The 14,173-nt window shown below is 37.9% G+C and overlaps 1 protein-coding gene across 1 annotated transcript in view; it reads right to left on the reverse strand.

Annotated features, from left to right (window-relative positions):
• Positions 1-14,173, reverse strand: part of USH2A (usherin) — a 717,315-nt gene that overhangs the window by 399,762 nt on the left and 303,380 nt on the right. The window lies entirely within an intron of this gene.

The following is a 14,173-nucleotide window of genomic DNA, read 5'->3' on the forward strand; positions in this document are numbered from 1 at the left end:
AAGCAGTACACATGGAAGTGTTGAATTAACGTGGTTGGTGGTGAATATATAAGATTCGTTCAGTAATTAAAAGTACCTGTAGAAATGAAAGCACATCTTGTCTAGTGATGTTCATAACCAAGGCAGAAGTTCTTTATTTACTAAATCCTGGGAATTAAAGAAGTATCAGAAATATAATTTGTGTATTTGCTCTCCATTGTTTCTCATGCTGGACATTTTTCAGAGTTGTCTTTAACCCTAACATAGATTTTCATCATTCTCATGAAAAGACGGTCCCTGTTATGTATTCCTTCATTGTGTGAACCATCAAGAGCCTACAGAACGTATTACTGTTTAAATCCTCCAATACTGGTAACAGCTTGCATCATTCAAACAAAATTTAATGGATATGTTTTCCTATTTCCTCTCCCTAGAAAATTGTTAAAAATCAGAAGAGCAAAGGGCACGACAAAACAAAGACCATAGCCTTGGTCTGCTTCGGCACCTCCCACTTTAGTGATGGCTCCCAGTCTTCATTCCAACAGCTCCCCAAGCAGAACTCTGGGCCACCGAGCCCTCTCTGCTGCCCTTGGCACCATCATCTTAACTCACAGCTGAGGAAGACTGCAAGCCAGTGAACCAATACACAGCTCCCGCTAATCTCAAATCCGCCTTATATGGCAACCTGCTCTCCTTGCCTTCTGCTGTGGTGACTGTCACCTCCTCTTGAACTTCCCAGACCATGATCTGTATTCCAAGTTCACTTTCTTTGAAGAAGTCGTGTCTCCTTCCACTAAATGTCTTAAAGAAAGTATGTATCACCACCCAGTGTCCTCATCACGTGGTGGTAGAGTGGTCAAGAGAAAAGGCACCGAGGCCAGATTGCCAGGGCCCAAATGCCAGTTCTGCTACTGATCTCTAGGATGGGTTTGGGCAAGTTGTTCACATCTTTGTGCCTTAGTTTCCTTATCTATAAACAGGTAATAACAATACCTATCTTGAGGAAAGGTCTCAGTTCTCATCTATGAAATGGGGATAAGAGTACTTACCTTGAAGTGTTACTACCAAGATTAAATGAGTTTAGGAATATAATGTGCTCAACACAGAGCTGTTTAAGGAGAGAGCTTAGCACTTTCCTGCTATCACTGTGCAACCCAGCTTCTTGCATATACTGGGCTACTACTGATTTTTTTCTCTTTCCAAGATGACTGGTGATCTCTAAATGTCAGATGAAATCCTTATCTTCCTCTGCTTACTGGACTTTGACTCAGTCAGCTTCCTCTGTGCCACTGAATTTTCCTGAGTTGTTTTCTTCAGCCTCTGAGAGCTCCTTTCTTTCCTTGACCTGATTGGCTCATCTTCCTTGCAGCCCAATAAATGGCTTTTGTTTTACAAAGTTGGGCCTTCAGGCTTTTTCCTTCTCCTAAACACTTACCTTTGTTAACTCATTAAATCCTATGTCTCATTTATGTCTACAGACTTCACCTCTCCCCCCCAGCTCTGGTTCTGTACCTCTATCTCTAGGTCATATATCCACCTGGACATCCCACTAGCATTTCATTCTCCTCATGCTCTGATCCAAACCTGACAGTCTAAACTGTCATTTTCCCATTTCTTACTATTTCAGCATTATCCCAAAATGCCAGACTCAAAACTAAGGTAACTCTGTAAGATAGATTCTGGTTGTTTTATCTTTTCAAAAACTTTGGCATTTGTCATGTCTTCTTATTGCCAAGTTTGAGTCTGTTGCGAGAGTCTAAATAAGACAACTTGTGTGTCTAAATTAGTATAATGCCATTCGAACAAGAAATGAATCATCCCCCAGAGAACAAGTCTTTTAATCCTACAGCAAACAAGAAAAACATGTTGAGGTATGAGACTAGCTTCCCTTGTTCATCACTTAAGCTATGTGACATATGTGAAAAGCTTCATCTCTTTCGGATGATCACGATTTAGCTGGGGCACAGGAATACCATGTCCAAAGAAATCCAGTGGTTGTATACAAGTTGGTGTTCTGAAATCTTTAGTATGGAGATACATAATACAACCAGGTAATGTTATCACTGAGAAACATTATAAAAGCAATTCCATTATTTTACAGTTCTGAAGACTGACCTTACACAATGCCTTATCCTGAGATATTATTTCTTTCCAAGTCATGGCTGAAGTACAGTGTTGGAATTATGGCAGTTACATCAACTTAGCAAGAAAGGCATCGATATAGACTTTAAGAAGGATGATGTCAAACCAGATACCAAATGGTATCACGTTCACTAAATGGTCTTCAGTATTTTATTTAACCTTTCTTGCCTTCACTAAAGGAGTTACTTTGAATGTATATGTGTATTATGAAATTCCTTTGCTAAGTCCCTCCCCTCCACCCTTAAACCCTAAGGACCTTAAAAACAGGAAATATTCTACTCATAAAACTTGCTTTATCCAGCTTTGTGCTCTGGTGGAGAAGTTGGCCAAATTGTATTTCATAGAAAAATCCCAAGATTCTTAAAGAAAGATGCCAGAGAGAAACTAGATCATCTTTCCGGCCATTCATCAAAGTGTTCACCTTTCCCATTTCAAGGCAGGTGAAACCATAATAAACACTGAGAAATGAGAGCTGCAAAACAGAAAAAAAAAGAAAAAAGAAGAAAGCTGATGTTTTGGTTCTTGCCAACTTCAAATCCCAGGTGGAAAGTTTTGGATGGTTTGTAAATTCACACTTTCAAAAAGTGTGCTGTACTTTCTGAGGCTGAGGTGCTATTTCTTTCCCATATCCAGTGAGGATCTTGCTCATAATGTTTTGTTTTGTCTGAAAGTCTGTCAAAACATTGGAATAATTTTTTAAAGTTTATTTATTTTTGAGGGGGAAAGAGAGAGAGAACATGCACAAGCAGGGGAGGGGCAGAGAGATGGAGAGACAGAGAATCCCAAGAAGATTCCACGATGACAGCACAGAGTTTGACTCAAGGCTCGAACTCACAACTGAGAACTGAACCCTGAGATCATGACCTAAACAGAAATCAGGAGTCAGATGCCTAACTGACTGAGCCACCACGTGCTCCCTCAATAATTTTTACCTAAATACAGATCAGTATTATCCTCTCTGTAAAAAGAGTAGTGTAATGATTCAGCATTTTTTTATTTTCTTTTTTATCTTAAAATGTTTTATTTCTTTTTAAAAATGTTTTATTTATTTCTGAGAGAGAGAGAGAGACATCATGAGCAGGGGAGGGTCAGAAAGAGAGGGAGACACAGAATCTGAAGCAGGCTCCAGGCTCTGAGCTAGCTGTCAGCACAGAGGCTGACATGGGGCTCGAACCGAACCGACGAACTGTGAGATCATGACCTGAGCCAAAGCCGGACACTTAACCGACTGAGCCACCCAGGCACCCCAGCATTTTAATCTCCTTGTCAGTTTACAGTTAGTGGTTGGGGTCAGATAGGGGGTTAGTCACCCACGCCACCTTCCCTAATTCAGAACACAGTCATTCTACTGTCTAGGGCATGTGGTTCACATCTTGTTTCTTAGTATAGAGAGTTTATGAAGATGGATTAAATTTGATGGTTATAAGAAACTCTGCTGTTACCAAAGAGAGTAATTATATTCTCTCCAATACTATGTAAGATAGCCTTTCTTGGATAGAGACCATTGAGTGATTGGCCTAATGGCCTTACTGTAAGTGTCAGAGTCTTACTTTTTATACACTCACCAGAAAAATAATAGTACTACTCTGATAGTATATCATCATCAAAAAGTATTTATCATTTCTTCTCTATGCCAATGGGAAAGGTACTATAGAATACATTTGACTTTATAGTTTTTAATCTAAGAAAATATTAGATCTTGCAGGCTCCTAATGATAACAGTAAGACATAGATTAATTCATAAAGAAGAGTGCTTGCATATATGATAGGTGGACAAGGACATCTGTAGATCTGGATTTCCTAGTCCAATGTGATAGATTTATATTTAATTAATGACAAAGGAAAAAAAGGATAATCATTCAAAATATACTTTAGTATATTAAAACGGATACTAAAAAATATATATAGTATGACATATTTATAAAGGAATCCTGGACAGAAAAATGTGGCATATTGTGCATCCATAGAAAACCCAATAAGAGAAAGTGGAGGTAATCTCCCTTTATAACACCGGGGCTGTTTAAAATAAGTAAGTATATCCTGACAGTGAGAAATTTTAAGATTGGCTCTCTTTCTTTGAGACATCACAGAGAAGTCTTTTTTTTCCTTTGAATTTAAGACTGCCCCAACCCTCTAGGCTGGCCAAATGACCTCTCAAATTCCCTTTCAGCCACAAAACTCTGTGAAATCAGAAAATGGTCCCCACCATGTCAGGAAACCTGCCAGTCCCTTTTGATAATGGAAGAGGATGAGCTGAAAAAACATTCAATAAGCATAAAGTAAGCATTATTGATGTCTTAAAAGTGTTAGTATCCCATGAAACACAGGAGTGTTGGTATCCAGATTAAAATCATTGGCACTGGCAGGACCAGATCTCTCACTGCTAAGCGATAATGCATTTTGCATTAATGCTTAACATTGAGAAATCCTGACATGCCACACCAAGGGAGTTTGAAGTAAAGTAACTATATTCCCTTTGAATTGCAGTCCTGTGGGCCTTGGGGCGTGCAGAAAACCCAGGCTGAAAGAACAGGGAAAGGGACTTCACTTCCAGGAATAAAGCACATCGCGGTGGAACGTTTGAGTGCTGGTGTCCACGGCTCCAGTCTGTGCTCTGTGAATTCCCACCCAGCAGAGGGTAAGAGCCTTATCCTGGAGGACCCTGAAATTTAAAAGTCCCTCTAAGTGATTTAGGAAACTCTTTGAATGCAAAGGATATGTCCTTTTACTTGACTTGCCCTAGTTTCCAGAAGCTCTCAGGATGGTTTACCAAAGTTGGCACTTGAGGCTTGGAAAAAACGAAGACTTTCCATCTGCTTAGCGCCACTCAGCTGTCTCCCTCACTCTAAGAGACCCCATTCCCACTCTGCCCTTTCCGGGGAGTCAGCAAAGTAACACATATTGTTTCTTTTGACTGATGATTATTATTTCCAACACTGTCTTTCCTTTGCTCTAGTCTCAAGTTTCAAAGGAGCCGAAGAGAAATATTGGTAATTGGAGGCAGCCTAGCGACCTAAGAGAAAATCATTGTGGAGCTGACACCAGCTGTGCGAGCTTTTGAGTCTCTAATAGAACTCTGTGTGCCGAGAAGCAGGAGGGTAACACAAGAGCCAGCTGTGACGTTGGAATTTTATGATTAACTCCTCTGACTAAATGCAGACAAGTATAAATGCTCTGCCTGGAAACCGAACCTGAGACACAAAGCAAAATGGCATCCTTTGTAAAGCCAAACATAGTTCTGAGAAGAAAAAAAAAAAAGCTGCTTCTATTTACATACTTGAGCGGACTCCTCCTCCCACCCCCACCCCACCCCCAGCTGCCAACCTAGGTGTTTGGCCGGCATCCACTGTAATCTGTTCTCCTTCATTATGTTAATCTGTGGGCGGAAAGATTTCTGTCATCTTCGAATCGCTTGTACAGCAATGGTAAACACCTTGGCCTGTCTGTAATTGGACAGGTGTCTGCGTTGATGTCACCCAGCTTTTAATTCAATTAAAGAACTGGCTGCTCTGCTCTCATTACCCACTCATTTCTGTTGCACTTTAGTCTGGCAGTGAAATCCGCACACAGCAATCGCGTACCCGAGACCAAAGTCTGTGGTCCCCTCACAAAGATCATGCACAATATTTCAATGGACTCTAACAGCCCAAGAGTATGTTCATGTTAGCAAAGGCATTTGAGATAATATATGCACACTCCCTCTTTCCCCCTCTGTATCTCTCCCTCTTTCCCTCTATCCCTGGTTCTCCCTTTAAATTCTATATTATCTAAACAGTGTCTTTTACCTACTAGCCAGTAATTAGGAGCAGTCCAGCAAACAGAAAAGCTGTTTCTAGCTTCTTCTCCCCAGGGCTTCTCTGCATCTCAAGAGAACTCACCGGAGTACAATACTCTTATTTATTTGCTGGCATTTCACATTTGGATCAAGAAAGTGAGGGTGGGCAAGAGAAAGGCATTTATTAAGAGGGCCATCTGGTAAGGGATACCACACGGGCAGGGCTGCTACCATTATCTGGAGACATAATAGAAGAACCCACCTTTTAAAAGAAAACCAGCCATAAGAAGGGAAGCAGGAGAGAGGGAGACTTTTCTGGTATAGGATTATGCTGCTGTTCTGACAGGTTCTAATTTTTAAGTATACATCCCAGAATAAGTTTTGAGCTGCAAACCAACCCGGTGGATGGATTAAAGAGAGTAAATCAATCCAACATGCCATGCTTTCTGCCCACTTAAAGGAACCTCTGAAAATAAATTAAAGGTCTAACACAGACATTTTGACACAGTGACCCCATGAAACTGAATAATGACATTTGTTAAATATGGATGAAAATTTAATGGTCTAACAGAGATCTGGAAACACACCCAGGATGCTTCTCCTTTGGTTTTAATAGCCTAGGAAGCTGGCAAATTGTTGTTGTTGCGGTTTTCAGAACTCTTTTAAATAAAAATTAGGATCTCTAATATTTATAAAATGAAATTCAATTTTCATTTTAACCAAAAGTGGAATAGTAAATACCTTTACCTCAAACTTAAGGTAATCCTCTAAAAACTCTAAAACTAATTCTTTATATATAATTTCCTTCAAATGGTCTTTCCGATTTTGCTTAAAACCTGTAGTAGGAATTACAGAAAATCGTATGCCTGGGATCAAAAAAACTAAACATATTTTGATGTTTACAAATGGGGAAAAAAACTGTCTTTTATTTTTCTTTATAGAGTACAGGGTCTAATTCCAGTCCCTGAGAATGGTTTAAACAGGGATTTTAACTGATTTCAAAGTGTTATCCAGTTAAGATTCTCTCAGCAGGCTTACCTCACATTTTTAACCAATGCCTTCCTCTCTGTCATTTCCATTGTAATTCTGTAATAGGTTTGAAGCCATCCATTTGTTAACTCTTTAACTACTGATAGTGGAATCATTAGAGCCCTCCAAGAAAGTATTGAATGTAAGTAGGGAGGCAGGCAAGGAGACAAGAGGAAAAGAAAAAGAAATGAAAGTCATCCCTTGATGAGAGTCACAGGTCCTTGCTAAGAACCTCCCATATTATTTATTATTTCATTATACAGATGGGGCAGCTGTAGGGCAGAGTCTGGAAGGTACTGCTCAAGCCCAACAGCAGAGCGGAGATGAGAACCTATGTTTTCTGACTCCAAGATTATCGTTCTTGCTATTCAACCTAAACCCCAGGTCTGCAAGAAGAAAACTGATTGAAATGATGTCACTAAAAAGAATAGCACACTTTTTATAGCAAATTATTTAAAATTTGTTAGAAGTTTCAAATTTATTACTAAATCCTATGTTCAGACAGAAAGTAGCATATTTATCCTCCAAAATGAGCAAGTGTGTATGCCTATAATATTCCCTCAAAAAGAACTGATTTATAAGAAACCCTGAATCAGTGTGTGTGAATACATGTGTGCTTTTGAGTAAAACACTGAACATGGGTGTGTGTGTGTGTGTGTGTGTGTGTGTGTGTTTAATTAATTCTAAATGCAATACAAATATAAAATGGTCACAAGTTAGAAAACAGAAAAATTGGGGGTGTCCATTCCTTTTCGTCATTAGATCTGATCAGTAACCTTGAAGTATTTATATGAACTAATATGCTACTATAGGCATGCCTACTTGACTATCACTTTACAGCAAGATTTATGTCACCATCATTTTTAACCATGGTACAACACGTAACAAAAAGAAATCCGCATTCTCCACTGCAGATTCTTACTGCATGAAAGAAAATGAATAACCTGTAAAAAAAAAAAAGGTCTATCTGAGGATTTCACGATGTACAAGTTGTTCAGGAACATTATGTATTCAGAAGAGTTAGACAAAGCTATTAACTCATCAACACTGCATTACCTAATGAAATTCTTCTACATTAGCTAAGCAGGAACATTACATCATTTCTATTTTTACTATTTATGTCATAGGCCATATTTTTGTCCTGTGAATTTTTTTCAGACCATTTCTTTCAAGATTTACATTTAAAGAAATAGTTTGTAATAAACTACAAATATGGAATGTTAATTTACGGGGTACTATAAAAATGGCAAAGACTTTCTCAAAACTCAACTTTTAATAATACCATCAAAATGAATTTTTAAAATTTACTTCTGAAGTTTGCCTGTTGTGGCAGAGACCACTAAGTGCCCCTTATTATATATTCTCCTTTTCTTCCAAAGTAAAATAAAAAGATGGCTGGACAAATGGCTACTGTGAATAAGGCCAACCAGTAGTTCAAAACTCAACCAGCAGAATGAAACAATGTTAACATTTCATTAACTACAGAGGTGTTAGCAGAAAGCTGCATCTGTTCATTTGTCTATTTCATCATTTTAAGAAAAATGTATTGATCATCTACCTTGAGCAAGGTACTGAATGAGACATAAAATAAATATAAAGTATGATAATTGTCCTCAGGACCTTACTGTCTAATGAAGATATAACCTGGGTGCACAAAGAGCATCCACAGGTAGTTTTAATGACTGTTGAGTAAGAGTTCCTAGCTGAATAAGGAAAACAAATGACGTTTTTATTATATCTCTGCAGGCTTCTCAGGTAAGTATGATAATAGCTTATATATGACATGTATACAATAGATGTATATGTGGACATATACATATACATACATGCACATATACATAAAGAGTAGTGCCTCACTTCTTAATAGACTGATGGCTGAGGTTAAGTTCCAAAGTCAGGCATAAGGCAAAATCACTTATGATTTAAAGTTCCCTTGACAACTCCTTGTATGGTCCATAAAGTACAGTACATTTGGTTTTGTGTATGCCTCTAACTTTTCATTAATCAAAGATTCTCTAGGGCTCTTGATTCTTCATTCTTTTGTAGGCACCCCAACAATGAGTTACTTTTTTGTCAATGATTGGGAAACCCTAAAATTATTTGCACATTCTTCCCAGGTAGCAGATATTAACAATTTCAGAATTAGATAGCATCCTTTGTGCCATTAAGTTTGTGTGTGTGTGTGTGTGTGTGTGTGTGTGTGTAGTTAAATGTTTGCAAACTAAATGCATGCAGATGAAATTCTATTTCATTTGTTGAATTGCACTAGGATCTTTTTTCACTGAATCCAATGGGCATCCTAAAATTTAGCACTTGTTTGTTTTTCTATTTCTTGTACAAATAGTGAGCCCTGTGACTTACTACTGGGCCCATGGGGTTGGGGATGGTAGGGTTGAACTTGCGTGAAATGCAGAATCTCACATCCACCTTTATATCTACTGAATCAGAATCTGCATTTTACCAAGATCTCAAGGAATTCTCACTTCTCCTCCTTGGACAACTTTTAGAAGCACTGCCCTTAAGGATCAGAGGCCCTACTTACACTGCCTCTCTTTCTCCATTTGCCCTTAGCACTTTTCTGCCTGTGAAGTTAATGTGGTTGGGACAGAGGAAGGTGAAAATAAAGCAGTGATAAATTCAAGCCCAGCAGGTGAAAAGGATCCCTTCTCTCCTGGCCCTTCCCCTTGTCCCATGGTCTATGACAAGTGGTCCATAGACCATCTTCAAGAGAGCCAAGTGGAACACTCAGGCAAATGCATATGTATAAACTCTAAGCCCATATACAGACTCTTGTAGGGGGACTCAACAATGTGTATTTTATAAACAATCCAGGAATCACTTTCTGGCCAACAGGGTTGAAAATCATTCATTATTACTACCAGCTACAGAAGAGAAAGAAAAATGAGAGGCAGATCTTCAGTACGCTACCCAATTTCTTTAGATAGAAGATTAGAGTCTACTGCATCTAAGGACTGAACCAATTCTAGTAGCAAAAGCTACGTTATTAGTTGTGTCATGAATTAAAATGCCTTTCATTTATTTTTCTACATAAACTTAGATTTACTTAGGTAATCTGAAAGATGATTATTATTGATTCTTCCACTAAACTACAGGGAATAATAAATATTATTAATTTTTAGTATTTATTATTTTAAAGAAGGAATATATAACTCTTAGGCTTTAGCTCAATTCAACACAACAATGAAACTGAGAAAATATTTTCTGGGTACCCACTATAGCCCTAACACTAGGCCAGATGAGAGACTAATTATGCTGATAATTAAGTTTATATGTTTAATATCATAAGGAAAAAAGGAAAAAATATTGTATATGTGCAAATTCTTGGATCCACTCATTCTTGACATAATTTCAAATCAAATTGTGGAGTCACTTTCTGAACAGCCCTGGGTTTGAAGGAAAATGCCAGGGCTGTCTCTCTGGGAAGCAACTTTGCATGTTAACAGGGCTGGAGGGAAAATCAGCAAAAGCTACCAGAGTTAATTGGAGCCCTTTGCAACAAGTCTAAAGATACACTGGAGTGATAACCGCAGGGCTTTCTACCCTGAGGCTCCAGCTGAGGAAATGAACTTTCAAGAACTCCCTGCTCTGAACCCTAGCCTTCAGAGGGCACAGAATCCAGACCTGGTGGCCCAAAGGGGCCCATTTGCTCCTGAGTGGGGCTGTTAACCCTTGGACTCTCCACTGCTATTGGGATTTATCTCATTTAATCCTGTGGTAGCCAAATTCATGAATGGTAAATATTCTATCCCACTCTTCTATTCTTCCAGTTCTCCTAGTTAATATTCATTTTTTCCCTTCTCTTGCTTTCTGCATTTTGTAAGCGTGACTGTCATTTCCCACTTCTTCCCAATGCTCATGCACTTAAGTTTTGTTGTCCTCTGATTTTCCTTTCCTAATTTTACCTATTTAATTTTAATATTTTATCATTTTTATCTAGACATTTGCCTTTTTTTGGTGGGGGGGGTGGTCCTATATATTCCAGTTTCAGTTGGGAGGTGGAAGTTGTCATAAGCATTTCTGAGTAAAATTCAGACTTGATCCCAGTGCTGGTGGTACAATAGAATTTCCTGCCAACACTTTAAAGACATCAATGCCCAGGCTGCATTGTATATGAAAACAATCAGACTCTTTGCAGGTGGAGCCTGGGCATCAGTATTTTTTAAAGATCCCTAGGAAGCTCCCTGGCACCCATGGTTGAGAACCACAGCCTTACAAGAATACCAATGAAATGACCAAAGATTTAGAAATATCTGGAAGGACACATGGCCAAGACAAATGGACTACTTGAAGGAGAGCCTAGGGCAAACCGAATTCCCAGCTGGGTAAGAAATGCCTACAGAATCAGTCCTTATCCTTTACCCAACACTTGGAGGAAGGGTGTTGAGATTTGCATATTGCTGTGAGCCTAGTGCAATTTTACCTCAATTGACCTGGCAAAATCCCAGCGAAGGTTTTATTAACAAAAACTAAGTGCCTAGTTGGGTGACTTGAAAATGATTGAATTTTCCTGAGCAAACACTCAATCTGACGGTAAATTTAGGGTTGGGGCAGGTGAGCTGTGGACATGGGGATTGGGTGGATTTAGCCAATAAGAAGAGCATCTGTGACTCAAAAGGAAGAGAGTACTGAATTCCAACTACAGACTATTATGCTCTGGGCAGACTTAATTCAGGAAACCTGTAAAATTTTTAAATTAACAGTTTCATGCTACTAATAAGACCTAAAGGAATTTGGAGTCCATTAAGCCATGATGGAAGGTAAGTGGTAAACAACAGGGATGAAAACTGAGAATACTGAGAGGTAGGCAGAAGTCAAGGTGAGCTGGATGAGACGAGAAATAAATGCAAATCATATCAAAGACTGAAATAGAAAAATTTTAAGATCACCTTAGAAGGATCAAAGAGCAGAATCAATAATGAAAAATCAGAAAATGAAAAAGGAAACAATTATGAAGCAATAACTTAGAATTCAGAGACCAAGTAGTATAAAGATAATGATTAATTCATTGAACATTCACTATGTACCTGTTTCTGAGCAAAATATTCTATATAAGTAATTCATGTTTTATCTTTACAATTCCATACCATAAAAGTTTTTATACCCAGTTTATATCTGAGGAAACTCATATAGGGATATGTTTTTTAATGTGCCTGGAATCATACAGCTAGCAAGGGACAGGGTTGGAATTTGAACATAGATTGATTTGACTCTACAAAGCCATGTTCTGGACTTCTCAAATAGGAGGACCAACTGGAAAGAAACATACAATATAGAAAACTGCCATTTCTTACCAGAAGTAAGAGTGACATATACAACAGCCAACTTTCCAAGCTGAAGAAGGACCCAAGCCTGAAGAATAAAAGAGCTCGCTATATAGAACAGCCAGAAATACATGAAAAGAAAGGAACACTTTTAATAATAACTTAATTGGTAAAGAACCATACGTGAACCAATAAAGCTAAATTGCTTTGTGCATTCAGTAATTAGCATTGTTTCATGCAAAGAAATATCACTTTAACAACCAAAGCAAACAATAAAATCTTACCAAAAGTCACCTCAGAAATTATAAAGGGGGAGGGGCGCCTGGGTGGCTCAGTTGCTTAAACGTCCGACTTTGGCTCAGGTCATGATCTATCGGTTCGTGGGTTTGGGCCCCGCGTCGGGCTCTGTGCTGACAGCCAGCTCAGAGCCTGGAGCGGGTTTCAGATTCTGTGTCTCCATCTCTCTCTGACCCTCCCCTGCTTGTGCTGTCTCTCTCTCTCACTCAGAAATAAATTTTAAAAAACATTTAAAAAGTAAAATAAAGAAATGATATAGGGGGATTATTTAAGATCAACGCAAAACTGGTCATGATCTTCTTTACTTATATTCCTTTCTCTATACATTATTATCTCAACCAACTGGCAAAGCAGCTGTCACTATCCAATCTCCACACCCCTGATATCTGCTCCAAATACAGCCTTCTCTCTCTACTTTCTTACCCCTCTCCTCTCACTTTCTAGCACTCTTTTCTCTTTACCATTAAATACTGCATAATCTTGAAGACTACTTCCTACCTACATCCTTGTCTGTTCATTTCACAATTGTGAACAGCAGATATACATTTAAAACCCCTTGTTGGGAAAAAAATTAAAGGATTCTTAGTCCATACAGGCAAGAATATAACATAAAAGAATAGTTTGAAAAAGCATTAAAAACAATAACATATAAAACTGGAAGGCATTAAATATGATGGCAGAAGAGAATTATATAAATTATAAAAATAAATGTGAATAAGTTAAACTCTCAATTCAATTTCAAATTGCATATAAAACTAAATCAAATTAATTCTATTCTAGAGATATACCTAAAACAATGTGACTTTGAACATTAAAATATAAATATCTAATGTAAGGTAATAAAAAAAAGGAGAATACAAAGGAAAAGCAAGTTTCCAAAAGAGAAATTAACAAAATTGTATTGATAATTGAAATTTTTCCTTAGTTTTTTTTTTTTTTAAAAATTTGGTATATAAAAATAAATAATAATTGGTTGGTGGTTCTCTGATTTTATTTTCTTTGTATACTACTCACATGATTGACATGTCCTATAGTAACATCCAATAATATACTGTGCTGGTTTTAATCTGGTGGGGAAGTATTATCCTCCATGGGAATATCCTTCAGAATCTTGGGAGAGGCTGGTATTTTTTTTTTCCTTAGATTTTTTAAAAGTTTATTTATTTTGAGAGGGGCAGGGAAGAGCAGAGAGAGAGAGAGGGAGAGAATTCCAAGCAGGCTTTGCACTGTCATCTGATGCAGGGCTCAATCCATGAGAACCATGAGATCCTGACCTGTGCGGAAACTGAGAGTCAGATACTTAAACATTTGAGCCACCCAGGCACCTCAAGGTTCGCATAATTTGTATATTTCTGCCCCTGGCTTTTGATTTGACTTTATTTCAAATTTAGAATTAGTAATTCAGAGAATATGCATTATATATTATCAATATGGTGTATCTAATATAAACAGATATTAGCCTACTCTCAGTGGAGAGTATGGGTTTCTTTCTCAAATTACCCACAGAAAATTAACAAAAAGTTTTTTCAATGTTATATTCACTACAGAAAAGGTTTTTTTCATCTTCACATAATAATGAAAAAAAAAAGAAAAGAAAAGAAAAAAGAGAAGTTACTAGGGCTGTAACACATAAGACAAACATAAGTATAATATTCTTCATATGTAAAGC

This window comes from Crocuta crocuta, unplaced genomic scaffold (genome assembly GCF_008692635.1).
Source record: "Crocuta crocuta isolate KB4526 unplaced genomic scaffold, BGI_CrCroc_1.0 scaffold556, whole genome shotgun sequence".
NCBI classification, from domain to species: domain Eukaryota; kingdom Metazoa; phylum Chordata; class Mammalia; order Carnivora; family Hyaenidae; genus Crocuta; species Crocuta crocuta.